The sequence below is a fragment of the Apis mellifera genome, linkage group LG3 (assembly GCF_003254395.2).
Source record: "Apis mellifera strain DH4 linkage group LG3, Amel_HAv3.1, whole genome shotgun sequence".
NCBI classification, from domain to species: domain Eukaryota; kingdom Metazoa; phylum Arthropoda; class Insecta; order Hymenoptera; family Apidae; genus Apis; species Apis mellifera.
In genome coordinates this window covers 3,451,215-3,470,251 of record NC_037640.1, presented here as the reverse complement: position 1 = coordinate 3,470,251, position 19,037 = coordinate 3,451,215, and the positions used below count along the sequence as shown (strand labels likewise).

Sequence of the window (19,037 nt, the reverse complement as noted above, 5' to 3'; positions counted from 1 at the left end):
TGAACCGAGCATTATAGTGCCCTGCAAGAAACGTCGGCCTGGTGCATTGACCGCGGTTGACCACACGTCATCGAATGAGTGACGTCACACAGTTTCCAGCGCGAAAGCTACGTCACGCTTGGTTGCATCCTCCGAGGTGCATCCACGAAAATATTCCCCTCCCCTCTCTCGTCTCAGAAGTAAAAAAAAAAAGAATAATCCAATCCAGAGTCTACGAGTTAACAAGTGTCGCAAGACGAGCGTCGAAGAAAAAAAGAGAAAAAATCACGTGACGAAGGATGATAAGAGGTTGCTCCCTCGTTATCGTTTCGAACCGAGATCTCCTCCTCCTTAACTCGACCAGCAGAAACGGGTCGAAACCGGGGATGACTTATTGCGACTATATACGGCGGCCGGCTAAATAATAATTTTTCCTTTTCTCCTTTTTTTGCGCACCACGCGTAACTTCCAATTCATCACGGCCGACCGCGGGCTATACGCGCATGAATAGTTAACGAACGGGCGTAGGAGGACCAGAGATTTTCCTCCTCGACTACGACGACCACGCGTACCCCGGCGATGTACCTGCGAGTATAATAGCTCGGTTATACATAGAGCGATATACGGGGTATACCTTTTCCCCGACGTGTGCGTGTACGTGTATATAAAGCGCGGGCGAGTCGGAGTTCCCTCGAACGAGTAAATCAAGTCGCTGGCCCGCGAAGCGGCTGAATGCCTCGAGCCTTGAGTAAGACTGGCCAAGAATGGTTCGATATTTTTCCCCTCGGTCCCTTCTTGATCCATTCTTGCCGCGCATCCGCGCTATTCATCCCGATATTACTGGTAGCGTTTCTCTCGAACCTCTCCAAGTGTATACAGGGTGTCCCAAACCCGCCACGGCGATCATTGCGGAGGGAAAGAGGAGAGGAAACCGTCTTAGATTAATTGTTCGATGAATCATACGTGAATATCCTTCAAATCTGAATTTAAATCAGATTTTTCTCGAAAAAAGAGAAGAAAGATAATTGCAAGATCGAACGAATTATTCTCGAGCATCTCCACTGGTAATATTTCTTTCTCGATTATTTTTTATTTTATCTCGAAAAACATCCGTGAATCTCTTCTATCTCACGATTCCTCTCTTTGAATTTTGGGGCTTGTAAACACGGTGAATTGGAGGCAATTGGTCGGTCTCGAGCGATCGCATCGATACGTGGGGCCATTTAACCGACTGCAACGCGCAAAGGAGGCAGCTGAGCCGCGAGAAAGTATCCGGCAACTTTCTCCGGTGGGTTTTAGTTTGCACCACGGGTCACAAGGCACACGGACATTAAGAGCGAGCCACTCTTGGCGAGCGTATTTCCGAGAGAGTCTATCCACGGATTCGAAAAGTCGTTCGGGGGAGAAGGAAGATTTTTCTCGACCGAAAATTAACCGGTTTCGAGAGGATTCGTCGAGGAAGAATCGTATATGGTAATTAGCGCGATTACACGCGTTATTGCACATCGAATTCCTGGGGATATGTAACGTGGATCGACCGAGATTTTCAAAGTCTCCTCCGATCGAATTATGATAATGACTTCCGAATACCAACAGTCGTTGATCCACTTCCGCCAGTAAAAAAACGGAAGCTCGACACGAAAATTGGCTTCACTCACGAATCCCCCATCGCCAGCTTTCATCTCGATGCAATTATTTTTTCGTGGACGGATTTTTCGAAAAAAGAGAAAACCGAGTTGCTTTCGGATATATAAAAAAAAAAATATCACTCTTACTTTCGAATGGACTCACGCCCTTAGTTATTAAATAATATTTTTTTCAGACGACGTATCGAGACGTACTACTACTACTGTTGAAAGTGAAAGTGGTAGTAGACACCGACTGCGATAGACACCAACATAGTGCATACGTTGTTTCACTGCGATGAAAAATTACTCTCGAAAGCTGCTCTCAAGCTGCTTTTCCACTCTCGCCGCGTTTTTTCCTTTTCGACGAAAAATTTCCTTTCTCCTTCCCCGATAATTTTAATCTTCGAAACAACGATCCTTGAAAGGTTCGCGAGATGTATGAGTAATGGAATGAAATTTCGTGTACAGATGGAATAGTCCCTTCCAACCGATTATCAGATGGTGGTATTAGGCAATCGGTATATATATATATATATACAGGCCAACGTTAACATTGGCCCAAATATTGGCCAGTGGCCCCGCCGCGCGCGACATTCGGCTCACGATAGTTAGCCTCCTTTCCTGACTTTGAATCTGGCCTGGGAGTGAACCGATGTCGTTGACTGACACTGACCCACTAATCGTGCGTTAACACCGATCTTGGACCGGGTGGACGCGAACACCGATCGACGAGAGAGAGAGAGATCGCCGCCACCTTCCTTCTCCTCCTCTTCTTTTTTTCTTTTTCAGAAGGTAAAAAGTGAGAGTTTATCATTCTCATCTCTCTCTCTCTCTCTCTCTTCCTTTCTGATTGCAGGTCTGATATATCCCTGTTCGAAAGAAGAGCGATTCTCCGCACAGATACGGAAACATCGCGGAGGAGAGAAACGTCATAGCTCCTCGACCGTTTCAACTTTCTCCTCCAGTTGAACCAAGTGCACGAAAACCGAGATTGATTTAACGTTTCGAATATTTAGGAAGCGAATATATCGCATCGATACTAATATATATGTGTATATATATACATATACATATATATATACATATCTAATCTCACGATCGTTCCCCGAGAATCTTTGTCAACCGGCCAGGTGAAAAGCGAGAGTGATTGGTGGAACGGCAGTACGCCAGTAGTTTTACGCAAACGCGTGCGGTCTGGCTGTCTTCTGGGAAGCCGTACGCGAACTCTCTGCCATCAGGCGTGGGGAGAGAGAGAGGATCTTTTCTCTCTCTCTCTCTCTCTCTCTCCTTTTTTTAACCTCGTTAAATTGACTACGTTCTCGCAAGCACTTATATCTGCTTCGCTAATGGGGCAACGTCCCACGCGCGAGTTGCGCGGGTGAGAGAAGAACCTAGAGAGAGAAAGAGAGAGAGAGAGAGAGAACGGAACGGAAGTGGGGAGCCTTTGAGGTGCATTTATTTATATATTAGAAGAAGTAGAATTCATCGCCTCGGTTTCTTTATTTCTCGGCTGTGGATTCCAATGGAGCGAACAAGGACGGGGACACTGAAATGGAGGAGGAGAAGGAGGAGGAGGCGGTGCCTCGCGGAGGAGGTTACCGAATTTATGGCTGTTGGAAGCCGAGCACATCGGAGGGAGAAGAAAGAGAACCGCGTGAGAGGCCAGTGAAAGTTTATTAAGTCCTAGTATACGAAACAACACACTTTGCCGAGGCGAGTATGCACGTGAAAAACGTATGCTAGGCGCGCGCGCGCGCGTGTCGTGCGATGCTTTAATGCTTTGGTGCAAACTGCATCGCTATCGGACTACGCTCGATTCTTTATGCGTCAGCTTTTGAATGTCATTGAGTTAGGAACAGCCAGAACGAACCGATCGACCGTTTATTATTTTTTTCTTCTTCTTCCTCTTCTTCTTTCTTTCTTCTTTATATGTACAATCGGACGGAAATTTATTTTACCAATCATCGGTTCTTCAAACTTTTACTCTTGAAGAATGTATTTCCACGTATTCCACGTTACTATAGGTTAATCTACGCGCGCGTCGGGGAAAAAGAAGCGTGAAGGATACTTTTAATTATATTCTCCATTTGTATTATTATTGTCGCTGTGCAATGATGATGATGATGATGCTCGCGTGATAGCGATTCGTCACGTTGAATAGAATTGTTTGCACTTTTAAAAATAGTGGAGGAGAGGAGAAGGTCCTGATGAGGATGATGGCTTAATCTTTTGAGTTCCTATTCAGGGTCGTCCGTTTCCCGGTGAAGACGATTACGAAGCAAGGCTCCTCCGCCGCTCTTTCTCTCCCCTCCTGTCACTCTTCACGTTTTCTCTCTCTTTCTCTTTCTCTTTCTCCTTCTTTCGCTCGGGGCTCAGCAAGTTCAGCCAACTCGGGCAGCACGAGGAATCAACGTGGGCCCAAAAGGCCCCCGAATATTTATGTCACGGCAAAGAGAGCCGAGACCTTGACTGTGTGCCGCAGGCGGCCTCTCCTCGCCACGTTCAAATGTTAGAAATTTTTGCTTTTTGAATTCGTGAATCGAAGCGAAGGCCGATCGCCACTTCCTAATTCGGATTCTGCTCCTCTTTTGCATATTTCGTATACGTGACCGATCTCTCGTATTCCCTTTTTCTTTTCCTTGTATTATTTTAATAATTCGCGTCGTGTTAATTTATTTTACTAAAAGGACGATTAAAGTTTGTTGTAACGTTTTATCTTATTTTTCAAGAAGAAACGCCGTTGAGAATATTGCGAGTAGTGACTCAGTCCGGAAGAGTTTCGAGTTCGTCCTCGGCGGGAAACCGCGGAAAACGCGCGAAAGTCGCGTCGAGGACGGTTGCGCGGTATGTCGGCTAGAAGAAAAGACTTGCACTTTCGTTAGAAAGTCTCGGGAATCGGCTCCGCCATCCGTGGCAACCATCGAGAGAACCTAACACGGTGAACGTGGATTAACGCTGCCTGTCTGACCAAACTCGGAGTCCCACTACTCACTTTACCCTTAGCCCTACATACACGCTCCGATTCCGCGTTTGCCTTTTTGTTCTCGTTCCTTGGAACTACGCGAATCGTCGTTGTAAACGTTACATGTATGGTGGAAAAAAAAAAAGAAAATTTTTTTTATTTTATTATATAATATACGAAAAAAAAAATAACGTTTACACATATGCATAATGTGTCAGAGATAACGAGAATTGTCATTTCGAATCGATCGATCACGCCTACCATCTAAGGTTAATTACGGCAATTTGCGGCAATTGTAATGACAACTGCATTTGAACAATCGACGATTTCGTATCGTATCGACGATCATTAAATGTACACTCTTCTAATCTCGAATATTTACTCGAGCATCATCGTGCGTTATAAAAAAAAACGAGACGAACCCTTTAAATCTCATATATATAAATTGGTCGGCGAGGAAAAGGGGAAATTTATTTCGCTTTTGTTCGCGTACGAATCGCGCTTCGACTTTAGCCGTCGAATGAAAAGTACGACGCCTCGTTTCCGTGTGCCGTTTGAATAGTTTTTGCTCGTATAGAGAGTGCATAAGCGTGCATATATATATATATATACGTGTCCCCGTCGCGAATATGTAAAAGAACGATTTGCAACTTCGTACCGATTTTCAAACGGATTTCGATAAAGCGAACGCTGCGCGTTTCGTTCCGTTCATCGTAATAACAAGGCGTGTAAATAGTCATTTGAATGCCAACGCGTTCTGCACATGCTTGGAGAGAACGGACGTTGGTCGAGGAAGACATTGTGTGCCTTGTTGCATTCAGTCGCACGGTGGTTACATTCTTGTACACCCTCGCGTCCATGAAGACATGTATTCCCTGTGCACATATGGGCTATGCGACGACACATACGCGCGACAGAGTGCCCCTTGAATATAGAACAAATTACATACGGAGCATATACACTGCCTCTCGACTCTTCTCGCGTATGCACGTGCGAATCTACGGTATATTTGTAGCTTGGATGCGATAACGCCTTTACAATTGGACCGTTTTCGTTATTCTTAATTCATATTTTTTTCTCTCTCTCTCTTTTCTCTTTTTTCTTAATTCGGTTAACTCGTATTTTTATATCGAAACGTCGTATAATTCAACGGGCATTAAATAGAGGTGGGAAAAAAAGACAAGCAATTCCACTTTCTCGTTAACTCGCGCTTGCGATTCCGGTTATAAAATAGTCCCGCGAAATGCTTCCGTGCGACAACGATACACGGACGATACACGAGATCGACGAAGCGCTCTAGAGAGTCTAGAATCGTGTGCGCGCTCGTGAGCCCGCACACGCGAGAAACGAAGCGACAACGCTCGTTCCGTCAGTGTGCGCTATTCGCAATATGTGTGTATATACGTGCGTGCATGCGCCTGCTGCTGGGTTTGCGAGTGTATGCGACTCGGTGGCCGTGGCTATGGCCTTACGAACCCCCACCAGTCAACCGCTCCGAATCCACACGGCGTGTGTACCCCCCGTACTCTATGTACATAGATCCCTAGAGTTCGAGAAAGATGCAAGATCGGTGAAGCGAGAGCAGGACAGATGGGAGAAAGACAAAGAGAGGGAGAGCACGTTGGTGCGAAAGAGGAAGAAGAAGCGCGAGCTAGGAGTGGAATGGCAGAGGGGAATGGCGAGGGGGAGGGGGAGGAGGGAGAGTGTCGCGAGCGTGTCTAACCTAGGATAGTGGCGTTTAGTGGCGGCTAGGCTAGGCAAACCGAGGTTCGCTGCTCGCGCGTTACGTTCAGTGTTCCTTCGCGCTTCGGCCAAAGACTCGTACGCCTCGTGTCACGCAATCCGTCTTCTTTCCCCTTCGCTACGAACCCCTCCGCGTACAGGAGAAAGGATTTCGAGAGAGTTGTCGAAGAGGAAAAGAGACCACCGTGAAACGCGAAGCATCGCGAGCGCATAATCATACGCCATCATTAAGCGGCACGAGCTTCCTGAATTTCCCGCGGTCGACAGTATACCACGGCTGCGCGTCACTCTGCGCCCACCGGACTCGATTTTGACTCGAGTAGTTGCACGCCATCGTACTGATCGGACTGTGTTAAAGATTCTGTGCGGTTCGTTTTGTCGTTGAATCAGAAGTAGAGACATGGCCGCTTCTTTCTTCTTAAATCGCACGTGAAGGAACAGTTACAACAGATTATGCGTGCGCGTAGAATCACCATTGTTTAGTTGAAAACAAAACTTTTTTACGTCGCGACCCGTCGTGTTGATACGTTGCGCGCGCTTCCCAATCAGAATACCTGCGCGACCCAAGTTCGTAACGTCTTTTTTCGTTCTCTCTCTTTCTTTCGACGAGTCGAAGGTGACTTGTGGTCATCGTGCGGCCAAATAATCGGACGAAAAATTGTTTATGTTTTCGGTGACTCGGAAGAAGTGGGATTGAAGTGGAAGTAGAAGGAAGAGAGAAGGAAACAGGTTGGGGATACCAACGGTCAGTAGTAGAGTGTGTGCAATAGAAATCGGTGTGCGTCGAAAGTATCCACGTCCAGTCTATATTTTCTTCGACGTCAAGCGTCATAAATCGTCATCGTAAATCGGGATATACAGAGGTAAGAGAAATTAACATTGATTAGTTAAAAGAAGTAGTAATCGAATACACCGCGTTATGTAAAAAGGATTGAACAGCGATTCGAAGTATGCTTGCTTCTGTGATTGGTGATAGTCAGAGATGGCGGTAAAGTCGAACGCGTTTGAATACCACCTACACGAGCCCGTTTGACAAATGGAGGAGTGCGAGACGCGAAGCAATAATAGTGATTTAATGAAAGCGCCGCGATCGAATGTCTTCGACGGGATTACCTAACGAAATCTTTTCTCCGGGTAAAAGCGAATCTCGCGGAACGATGGTGACGGTTCGTTCGGCCGGGGTGAAAATGAGCAACCGGACGGTAATCGCATACGATCAAGGAAGTGATCACGCATTATGGTTCGGTGTACCACGAGGTATCGGTTTACATAAAAACGATTAAATTCTATGGTGTACGCCTCGGTTTTCTGCGTCAGTTTATGGACGCGATTGTAAATAGCGTTTTACGAATCGATACACTTCTCTCTTCTCAACTCGTCTACCTTTTCTCTCTCTCTTCGTCTTCTCGCAACTATAGCATAGCTCGCGTTACTATTGTATCGATTATATAAAATTATCGTAACCGTCTCTGATGATTCGAGCGAAGATATCATGCAGGAAACAACTTGCTGTATATATATACACACGCGTCGATCCTTATCTTTTGCAAATCTATACAATATTGGCTATACGATTGAACGGGGGAAACGAAATGGTTTGCATTTATCGCGAATGCTGCGAGAGAAATTGATAGAATTGTGACGAATCGCGTTAAATATATCTTTCGGATTCGAATCGATTTTCGCGTAAAATGATAAAAGATAGAGATTTCACGTATATAGGGATATATTTAGAGTATAGATTTTTCTAATTTCATATCGCTCGGATGTAATCGATGTAAACAGACAAAGCAGCCGAATACGCGGATCTCGTATGCACTTGTGCATGTATTCACGCGCGTAGAAATAAAACGCAACTATATTTTGTCCAAGTATTTTCAGCCCGGACCAACCTTCGGCCCTCAACCATCTCAGTCTTTCATTTCTCTCCTCTCTCTCTCTCTTTCTCTCTCTCTCTCTCTCTCCTTCGCTCTTTCTCGATCTCTCCCATCATTCTTCGCTTGGCTTCAACTCAGAAAACTTCGCGACTCTTTAATATAGTTATGAGATTTATAGTTGCACGCGAGTTTCGCGTTCTCTCTAATTCTCTCGGCTAGTGCTATCGGCGGTTAAGCGGATGACCTTCGTTGGTTGCTCAGGGCCGAGGGCCAAAACCGTCCGGTGTTTAGCATCACGCGGTATACATTCGATAAATATTGAGATACACCAGCGCGGTATAAGGGCCCCGTAGCCTCGCGCCCCATATATACCAACGTCCCTGAAGTTTGATACCACGTGGAACGCTCTGTAACGCTCCTCCTCCTCCTCCTCTCTCGATTCATCACGGCTCTTAATCCGTTCCCTCTTCTGCGGATAACCTACGATCGAATACTCGTTTCTTTCCATTTCTCTCTGTATTGCCGTCGTCCTTCTCGCAACTCGAGTGATCGACGATGATCATTAACCATTGAACTAACGCTCGTTTTCAAAGATTTCGAGAAAATCGAGGCTCGCGACTTGTTTCCAAATCGTTCGTAATTGTTCTTCTTTTTCTTAAAACTATAATTTTCATTCCATGTGTGCGCGCATTTCTTGGCGCACAATCGATCCGTTTATTTCCATAACATTATATATTTTTTAATATGACATCAATTATGTGGCGTTCGATAAGAACGCACGTAACCGTCTGGTTTTCAAGAGCGAAGTTCGCATCTGTGTTTACGTTTTCACGCAACCAGCTCGCGTTTGTTGCGTACATATCATAAGTATATACACGTTACGCGACATCCAAAAACAAAGGTCGGTTGTTGTGGTGGCGCGTGTCGACAGCGTTGCAATTATTTTTTACCGGGTAAGGTAAACAAACACGGTCGCCCCCGATCGTCCTTGATCCGCTCCTGCCCGATTATTGCGGCACGCGTTTGTTTAATAATTTACCGGGCAGCTCTCGAAGGGCAAAGTGGCGTGTCGAAATATAGGTCGCCGTTTTCCTGCACCTGCGTCCGCGATCACGCAGGAAACACCGGTTTATCGCGATCATTTCCACGTATTATACCTATATCTCGAGAGACTCTCCCTCCCCTCCCCTCCTCTTCTTTCCTCTCGAATCCTAGAGCTTAAGGACAAGGAGATTCGAAGGCCCGAAGGTGACACGTTGAAGGTGGCTCGGTAAAAGTAAATGACCTTAGGCCTTAAGCTGAAGAGGAAAGGAAGGCGTGCGTGTGTGTGACCTATCCGTCCGTCTAGGTCTACGAACTCGAATTGGGCCGGAGCCTTGACTCTGCCGAGTGTATCGGCAAGTTCGAAGCCCCACCCAGGGCCCCTCCACCATTACCTCCCCTTGTTCCCCGAATAACCGCCCCTTCTTTCTTTACTTTGATGTACGTAGCAACGACCTTCGAGCGGAAACGCACGTAAGATCATGGACCTAACCTTTCTCGAGCAGGGCACGAGGGGGCGCCCCTTGACGTAATTCACCGATCGTGTAGGTAGAAGAAGAAGAAGAGGAGAAAGAGCACGTGAAGAGAAACGCGGTCATGGTCAAGGGTAGGCCGAAAACCTACGAGGAAACGGGAAAATTTCTTATTCTCTCTCTCTCTTTATTCTCAAACCGATCTATCTGGCTCATGATAATTGGCGAAGGTGGGTTTAATTGCTCGAAAAAGAAGATAACTCGAACATCTTTTCTCGGGGAATCATCATGAATCATTCGGTTTATACATGGTAATCGAGCTCGTGCATTCAGACAATGTGCACAACAGGCGCTATAGGACGGTTTTTTCGGTTTCGATGAATACTTCGGTTTTATATTGTTGCTTGTTCAGGCGTCCAATTAAGAAATGGTTTGGCGTTTGGCGCGTTGGGAGTTGTTTCGTTGCCGCGCAACTGGTATGAAACAAGAATAATGCTGAATCAAATGTTATTGTTGCGCCGATTAAACAATTACTCTTCGGCTGAGTTTAGCCTCACCTTGAAACGGTTTACCTTCAAAACAGCGGAATGCACGATTAAGTACATGCCCGTTAAAACAGAGTGGCTTGCATTATTGCAAGCCTCTCGGTTTACTCTTGGTGACTTTTACAACAGAGAGGGAAGAGAGAAAAAGAAGACGTTTCGTCAAACCGTTCGTTCAGATGAAACAGTCACACGGTTTTCGTGTGACGTGTACGGAAAAAACAATTGATCGGTGATAAATTAACGGAATAAACTCCCGTTGATAAACCCCCCCCCCCCTCCCGAGAGGAGGTGAACGGAGGAGGGGGGATTATCACCAACGTTTCCATCGGTGGAAAGATGAAATTTATAGTCCGCCAAGATTGTCCTTTACCAACCACGTGGATATGTGTCTCGACACGTGCGGTTATCGTTATCTTGTGACTCTCTTGTGTATGCAGAGAGAGAGAAAAAAAAAGAACGAGATTGTTTGTTCAGATTCAGTTTGTTTGCAATATCGTGCCGCGCGATTTTCTTTCCCGCCGATTCATTATGCAATACTTCGCGAACTCGAGAATTATTTTCGGAAGAGATTCTTGCCAAAAAGGCAAGTACACTCGCGTCGTACGCGTGTGTAAATATTTTATACACGAAATAACGAATTCTCTTTCCCTTTAGAAATCGATCCTCGAACGAGCAAAATTGAACCCTCTCTCTTCGAACGAAATCTCTTTTTCTCTTTTCAAAATTAAAATAACATTTTATTTCCCATCGAAGGGCAAGTATTCCTTTTAAAATGGAATCATTCTATGTCTGCGATTTTAGAGAAAGAATCTCATTCACGTCCCTCCCCTCCTTAGAAAGCAACAATTATCGAGGCGCGCTTCGGGTTCGGGTCAACGTCTAAATAACCGAAGGTAGGAAATAGACCGTTGGGATGCGTGGATGGAATTCTAGGAGGTGATTCGGCCGCGAAGTGATGTCACACGGTTTGTCCATCCGGTGAAAGATCGTTCAAGTTGGCACTTCTCCTGGCCCTAGCCTTAGCGTAGTGGCGCTACTCACGGCGCAATAAAAGCGGAAGGCTGAGGCGAGGTGTTGGAAGGCCGCGTTGCTCGAAGCCTCCTCTGCCCGTATATATATATATATATATATATATATATACCCTATTCGACTTAACTTGCACCGCGCCGATCTTCCTTTCCACCACTGCCATACATCTTTCCCTTTCTCGCAGTCTGTCCACGCGATCAGGATCGCGTACGAGGCGACGTGACTCGTGATACGTCCAACTGACCGTTTTTCGTATGCATAATGTCCCTTCCCTCTTTATTCATCGCTCGTCACAGGGTGTCCATGTAATTCGTCATCTCGGATCCCTGGAAGAGGAGGATCGTAGGATATATCGGGTCCGGATGCGCTTATTTATCGAGTTATAAGGAATTTATAGTTCGTAGATAGGAGCGTGGCGGGAATAGAGCGCGATGGTGATGTAACGGAGACAGGAGGAGGAGTCTATTTCCGTCTCGCTCCGTCTCACGGGCGGAAAATTCGGATTTCGCTTTTAAAACTCGACTTAATTTTTACCCTCGTTTTCGAATTCGATCCTTGTCTCGCGAATTTACCAACACCCCGTTATATTATTGCCTCTCGATCCCCGGATTAGGATTACCGATCCTCGTATCGGGCCGAATCGAAATTCGAGCACACGCGAAACGCGACGGAATCATTCAGGATGATCTTTCCCCGGTTCTTAAACCGGTTCCAGGGAGTGGATAAGACGCGTAAAGGTGACAAAGCCTCGTAACGAAAAAGTTTTATATATATATCGGAAGCTTGATTCTTAAATGCGTCTAATAAGAATCGAGATTTTCCTTCTTCAACGCGTATTGGAATTGGGTGCTTTATATTTTTCTTTCTTTTTATCCTTGCAATATCGTACAGCTGTTACACTAGTAGTACAATTCTCAGAAAATACTGCTTAATGCGTTTTTTCTTTTAGAAAGACAATACCCATTCGTTGAATCAAAAAAGGATCTTGCATACAAAATATATTAAAAATATTTCGAAACATAACTCGAAATAATTTTTCTTTTTCTCAGCCGATTTTTCATTCGTTCTTTCAACGTTACCTCGAAATAAACCTATTTGCATAAACAACGCGAACCAGGAACACGGTTAATTACCTTCCAATTCAACGGTGCTCGAGTGTATGGAATAGCGATCCCGTATTCTCCCGTATCGGGGAATAAAAAAAAAAAGAAAAAAATAAAAATGATTATCCCCGTGATTCAATGATCGCGACACGAGGATTGACGTGAACGAGCTTCTCTTCTCTTCGAATTCGCGGAGCGTACGATTTCCAAAAGCCGGAGTACGGAAGAAAGGGAGAGGAGGCTCGCTTTCGAATTCGAAGATTGATCGATCCAACGCCGCTCTTCCCTAGATCCGATTGTTGGCCAGTCAACGGGGATGACGGCGTTTCGCGCGTGGAACTGTCACCCCTTTATTCCCGCTCGCACGCGCGCTTTATTATAAAACGTGTCTTTTATGGATCAGCCCCTCCTCGATGATGATCGAGCTCCATCGAGCGCGTTTGAAGAGTGTCCATCGCCTTCGAGGAAGTTGTCCGGCTTGCCAATAACCGTTAAACACGCTCTTCGATATCTGGATGGATATCGGCGCACGTTTTTATCTTTTTTTCTTTTTTTTTTTACGATAACCGAAAGTGTTTCGAGCCTCGTTAACTCGAATCGGGAGAAAGTCAGAGTTTAGGATTAGATAGAAATCGATCGATTTTCCATTACGGTGCAGTGTCGTGTTGAAAGATAATTATCATCTTCCAAAATGGAAAGGAAGAAAAGATGGATAGATTAATTCAAGGATTTGAATTTGTGATATCGATCTAATCAAATATGATCTACCCGATTCTTTCACAAAAGTTGAATTTGTTTCTATGGAACAATGTAAGAAGTGCAACGATAGTCTCGAAAATAGAGATACGTTCGATGATATTCCAATAAAAAAAGAAGATGATCTTCGATCGGGAGATAAAGCACGTAGGATTCCTCGATTAAAATTTAACGAAACGCGAAATTTCTATTTATTCCTTCTACGAGTAAAAATTCTCGATATTGAAGAAACGAAACGAAATAAGCGACGAAGAAATCCGAATTCGATCGATCTCGTCAGGCGTAGAAAATCAAGAATATAGGATTAATCGATGAAAAGATCCCCTCCCCTCTTCCTTTCATTCAATCTATTTCAATCTATTTTTCACAATCCCCTTCGAGCTGCCCTCGAGTCGGTGCAACGTAACGTAACGTAACGAGAGAAGAAATCCGCGAGATCGATCTCCAAAAAAGCACGGGTCGGGAATCGGGAAGGAGCGCGAGAGATCGGAGAGCGGAGACGGAGAGAGATCTTTACCTTGCTCGGGGCACAAATCAAGGCCCTTCTTCGCTCTCGAAGGCCCCCACATGACTCAACCTTATTATTATTGTTAGTTTTACACCGTCACACCGTTCCCGTGCGACGCGCACACGTCGCTCGCTCTTGTCTCTCCCCCGCCCCCTCCTCCTCCACCTCCACCTCCTCCTCCTCCTTCACCTCTCGCGCTCCCTGCCCGAGAAGCGCGCCTCGCTGCAACGTATGCGTGTTGCGCATTGCGTAGAGATTACGCGCGTACCGCGCGCGTGTTGGTGCGTATACGCGCCTCGACTAGGAAGTGCAAATCACTAGCTAACAGTGTATAGTATTCGCGGCAAGCTCAACATTCCCACCTCGTCAGGGACGCCTAAGAGGTTATTTTCAACACTTCGCCCCGCGGATCGGACACGTGTGCGGGGCTATCCGGATGGCCACGAGCCCGTGTTCGCGACCGTGTAGCGAAATTTTCTTCTTGGAGAAATTTTTTTTCATCCCTATTTTTTATTATCGTATCTCGAGTGAATTTACTTTCTCTTTTTTTTTCTTTCTAATCGGCTGGCCTTTCTTTCTTCTTTTTTTTTTTTTAATCTCGTTCGAGATATCTGATAGATGGCGAGTTGTAGCATTGTGGATAGATCGAACAGATCTCGAGGATTTGATCTTGATGTTAATCAACGTGGGAGTAGGTTTAATCTTCATGTTGATCGTAATTCGTAATCTACGTTTGGATTATTAATCGTTCGTTTTTTTATCTCAGAGTGGAAAAGAGAAAAGTATTTTCCAATTGCTCTTACAATTTTACAAATTATCGCGATTCTCTAGTTTTTAGATTTGTGGAATCGTAATATCGTATAGATTTTAGAAATACCTCGCTTCGTCCGTTTTTTTCTTCCTTCCTTTTTTTTTCGTCACGCGCATTTTTTTCTACCGAATAAATTGAAATTGTAATCCATTCGAAAAGTTCGATTTGAAATTCGAATCGGTGGTATATGACGTTCGTTGACTTTGGCTTTGGCTTCTCGTCTTCGCCTTCGATACGAAATTTCGCGCGAGATATTGTTCCTGTATGTTTTTTGGCTTCGAGGAAACGAACCCCCTCCCCCCTCGTATTTCGATCTACCGTATTAAGATCGTAGATCAAATTTCTAATTTCGTAAGGTAGATAAATATTGGAGAGGTTTGGATTATTAGACGAGTATCGATAATTTAAAAAAGAAAAAAGAGAGAGAGAGAATCGCGTACGTGCATCAGGTTAATTTCCATCGAATAAAAAGGCGGATTAAAATTCGAATCATAAATGGAATCACGTGTAAAGTTGCATAGTATTCGAAATATAGCCTTAGTTGCGTCTAAAATTAGATTCTCTTACATTAATCCGCACAACTTGTTGCGATCGCTTAAATTAAATGATCGAATTTTTCCACTTTCTGATCTGAACAGATCAGATTTCGAATTCGACGCATAATATATATACCCACATATATGCATAACCTCGATCTATATACGTAGATCTATATCGAGCTGTATGGAATCGCAATCGTGCGAGGATGATGGACGATTCTTTTTTTTTCTCTCTTTTTTTTGATAAGGAATCGATATATACGCGAGGATGTTTTAACACGGAATGCAATATAAATACATTCGCGTTCGAGAGAGAGAGAGAGAGAGAGATAAAGATCGACGATTCGTTTAAACTCCGTGTTGGATTATAGTAAACTCTGGTAATCTCTCCTACTCCCCCTTCCCCCTTTCCCTTCCTCCCTCCCTCCCTCTCATTATCATTTAAATTCGAGGACACGAATCACGATCTGGAATTTTCCGCGAGGTCTCTCTCGCCGTTTCGTTTGATTTTGCCACGCGACCTCGCTTTGTTTATAGACCGCTGCAAAATCGTCTTGCAATAATCGTTCAAACACTGTTCGAGTATCGGTTGTTTTTCGATAAATATTTTGGGAGCGAGATCTTGTTGCGAAATCTTTCGCGATTTTCGGCGGCCCGATCGAAATAAAATTAAACGGCAAACCTGGCTATGTAACGCGCGTGTGACGATCCATCCGCGTGCATATACTTGTGCATATACTTGTAACTACTATTTGCATATCGCTAAGTATAGGCAAATACAATGCGTATTATTAAATAAATACACGTCGTCGAGACGTTGCTCGATCGATCGATCGATTCTTACCTCGAAACGATCAATAATTTTAACAATTATATCTGATGGATTGTGAATACGATCAGTCGAATTATACACAAATTTCAACGACAGAATCCTGTTACGAAAATTTTAGGACGCGTTCTAAAAATGTTGAAAAAAAAAATACGTTCACTAGTAATTTTCTGGTTGGAAAATCGGAGGAAACGAATCGCACGGATCGATTGGATCACGGCGCGCGGATAGATGGTAAACGTAAAACATGATACCTGCACGGTTATATAGACAGGCATGCGTCTGTCTTTCTTCGAGTCTTCTATCACGTTCGCGCATTCATAAAACCGTGCGGCCCTCGTGGACCGGCCTCGAGAGTTTCTACGATCGTCATTACGCCTCCAAGGCGGTCGCTTGTCGGCCCTGGACCGTCATATACTGCCTCTACAGTCAATCGGCTAGCGCGGACAAGCGAGACAGATTGATAGAGGCGACGAGAGATAAAACTATTCTCTCTATCGAGCGTGCGGGCACATGTGTGCGCGTATAACGAAACTGTAGCCAAGTACATCCAATTATCGCTAGTAGACAATGAGCTCCAAGGTTTCGCGTCCACGAATCTCGATGACCGTCGTCCGTGCATTTTTTTTTCTTTTTTTTTCTTTTTTTTCTGTCCCCGTATCTCTCCAACTGTTGACCGATCCGGAGAAATAACGCGCGTAATAACGGTGGATTTCTAACAGACGGACAGAATTATCGAGCGAGAAATTATCATCGTGAATCGAAATAAACTCGAATCTTCCAACGAATGCGAAATAAGGTGTGTAGCGTAACGCATTTAGGGGATTTTTAGGGGATTTTCTGGTCTCTCGTTTGTCCCTCTATGGAAAGTATTTTTGCGATCGTTTGTTGTGTTATTTTTATCCGATGACTGTAACGCTTATTTTTATCCTAATATATCATAGAACTCGGTAATATGATAGGAATTTATTAAAAGAATTTCTAAACTGTTCACATATGTATATATCGAATATTGGTAGTTGTGCAAACACGATAATTGCCTAATAATATTTTACTTGTTAAAATAAAGACGCGAACGACTAAAATTTCGTTCGTAAACCGATGGAATTTACGCGCAAGCCTCTCGATACTTGTTCGCTCAACTCTCACAGCTAATCACGCCTCTAATCATCATCCACCTGTAATAAAAAACCCTCGTTACTTTTTTAAATTTCCCTCGCCTTTACGTAATTCTCATGCATAAAGAAAAGAGGAAGAGAGGGGGGGAAGAATATTTGAAGAAAGATCGAAGAAAACGATTTACATCGAACAGTATCGATCGAGTAGAATTCAACTTCGTGCGACGATCACCGATTCGCAACGACGTCGTCCATTTGGGGGGCACGCGTTACATAAAAATGCGGCGTGTCTTCCGGTAATGCAATTATTGACCGTACCGACGGTTCCGTAAACAACCGCGCGCTCCGCTAATGCGTCCAAAGACGCCAAGATTCCCGCGCTTCTCCGGGGCCCCCCGGCTTAAGGTTATGGCTTGCTCTAGGAGTGCATTAACCCCCGGAGTCGGCTCGAGAGCACACCGTAGAAGAAGTCGCGCACAAGTGGCGCGAAGGGGAACGGAGGAGAGAAGCTCTCTCTCTCTCCTTCTCTTTTTCTTTCCTTCCTTCTCTCTCTCTCTCTCTCCTCTTCCCTCGTTCGTTCCATCTCGGTCCCTCCACCGTGCTTACGGCAGCGAGCCGCCGTGCTCGCCTTGCCGCGGAGTGCGATGCAAGCGCTTTTGCGAAGTCAGGGGCGGCCCGGGGAGGGAGGGGGAGGGGGAGGTAACGGTGGCAGAAACGGTGTGGGGGAACGACGCGGGGAGCAGAGGAGGAGAGGAGAGGACGGTGGCTACGGTTGCAAAGGAGGGAAGGAGGAGGGGGGCAGAGTGGAGGGCGGCCAGCGGTGACGCCGGCCAGACTTTCTCCGAAGAGCGAAAGTGAGAGGGCCTCCCGGGATTGTGCGCCCCCCTGTTGATCTAGGGGACAAGGGGGGACAGGGTTTCTTGCTTTCACCGACGTGGCCAAACCGACGTGCTGCTGCACTTTTCTGCGACGTAGAAACGAAGGAGGCGCGCGATATATTGTTGTAAGAAAATGAAAAGCAGGAACAATCTGTAATATGATATAATATAATATATATATGTATATAGAAGGAGGGGGGGTTGATAGGAAAAGAGGGTTGTTGCTCGATGAAGGGAAAAATATCTATTGTAAATAATCTCTAGGAACTTTGAATTCTTGCTTTCACCATGACCTAATCCATGCCTCGTCACTTGGTGCAACTTCTCGGTAACGTAGTTAGAAAGGAGGGGGTTTAATGCGATAGTGTGTGATCGTTATAAAAAGAAGAGAAATTTTCAATTTTAAAGGAGAGGATTTCTTATTTGTACAATCTTTTCTAAGTGATATCAATCCGTGAATCCAAAAGAAAAAAGAAAAAAGAAGTCCAGTCTACCAATTAAGCCCCCATTCTCTCAAAGAATCGAGCTCCTCCTCCTCCTCCTATTTGAGATATCGTTGGAATTTTGTAATCGCGCCGATAAATCGATCGCTTGATCAGATTGCGAGTATCGGGCGGGGATATTAATACGGGAGATCGGAATTCGTCGGATGAATTATACCGTTTAACGGGCGTAATCCACTACCGAAACTTTCTTATTTTCCGTGGATGCGCATTCCACCATGCGAGAAAGGAAGAGAGAGAGAGAGAGAGAGGCGGTTAACGCGCACGACGAGCAGCACCGCCTTAGAGAAAAAGCAAGCCGGCGTTCGTGGCGGCGGCGAGTTAGTTACAGCAGCGACACCGTGCAGCCGAACAATTACGAATTTACTTTCTTCTTCTACAACTTCCTCGTCGATGGTCACGCTGTAGATTAGCGAAGGCCCATCAACTGCAGCCACTGCTTTTTCTCCCCTCCTCTCGTTTCTTTTCTTTTCTTTTCTTTTCTTTTCTCTCTCTCTTCGCCATTCCTCTTCTCTCTCCGTCTATGTTCTTCCGTCCAACAACCCGTCATCCTTCTCGATCGAACGTGCGGCCACGAAGATTGCGAGGAGATGTAGATTAACTCCTTTTCTTTTTTTTTTTTTGGACGAAACGATTCTCGAGCAAAGAAAGTTCATAGTTCACCAGGATTATCACGGATTCATAATAAATCTTTTGGAATAAGGATCGAGATATC

General features: G+C 45.0%; 1 protein-coding gene across 8 annotated transcripts in view; it reads left to right on the top strand.

Annotated features, from left to right (window-relative positions):
- E74 (ecdysteroid-regulated gene E74) overlaps positions 1 to 19,037 on the top strand; it is a 149,154-nt gene that overhangs the window by 6,115 nt on the left and 124,002 nt on the right. For 2 of the 8 annotated variants that reach the window (XM_006558375.3, XM_026439308.1), the window contains exon 1: positions 6,313 to 7,175. The exons of 2 other annotated variants lie outside the window; for them this stretch is intronic. The gene's annotated coding sequence lies outside the window, so the exon portion shown is untranslated. Of the gene's footprint in view, positions 1 to 6,312; positions 7,176 to 19,037 lie in introns of those variants that run through there. 4 more of the 8 variants (XM_006558378.3, XM_006558376.3, XM_006558372.3 and 1 more) reach the window with 3 other exon arrangements.